Source organism: Primulina huaijiensis, chromosome 7, assembly GCF_012295235.1.
Source record: "Primulina huaijiensis isolate GDHJ02 chromosome 7, ASM1229523v2, whole genome shotgun sequence".
NCBI classification, from domain to species: Eukaryota; Viridiplantae; Streptophyta; class Magnoliopsida; order Lamiales; family Gesneriaceae; genus Primulina; species Primulina huaijiensis.
Window position 1 is genome coordinate 4407801 of NC_133312.1, and position 592 is coordinate 4408392.

Consider the following 592-nt stretch of genomic DNA (forward strand, 5'->3'; position numbering starts at 1 on the left):
AAAACAACAAGCCTCAGAAGTACAGAATTTTCAGAAACCAGTCTTTTATTCACAATACTGAATATTCATTGTCTGATACAACTCAAATAATAATGTTTTACAGCGGAAATGTAAAACCAAATATAACATCGTCTTAACAAATGCAGCGGACTACACATAAATTAGAACTGATAACAACGGTCTCCTTCACCAGCCCCAGAATTGAATCTGCTCTTCTTCTTCTAGCTTTTCTTCCTCGTTCTTATCTGAGATGGGTTTGGTGGGTGAGTGATATAGTTGTCACTCAGTAAGAAGGGGCGGGAATAACTCCCAGTTTTCAAACACCATTTTTACAGAAACAGAAATACAATAATATACAGAAAACTCTTGTTTCCAGAACAGGAATCAGAATTCAGAAATCACAGTATTCAGACAGAAATCAGAATTAGTAAGCACTGAGCACGTTAGTGAATTTCATGGCTAAACTGATATCAGTCCCCTATATGTTCTCTCCTCTAAGGGGTGAGGCCAGAATCAGAATCAGAATTCAGAAATGTTCAGAATATATATTCCTACCATTAGTTCACTAGGGAGTTTCAGTGCTTCAAAATCA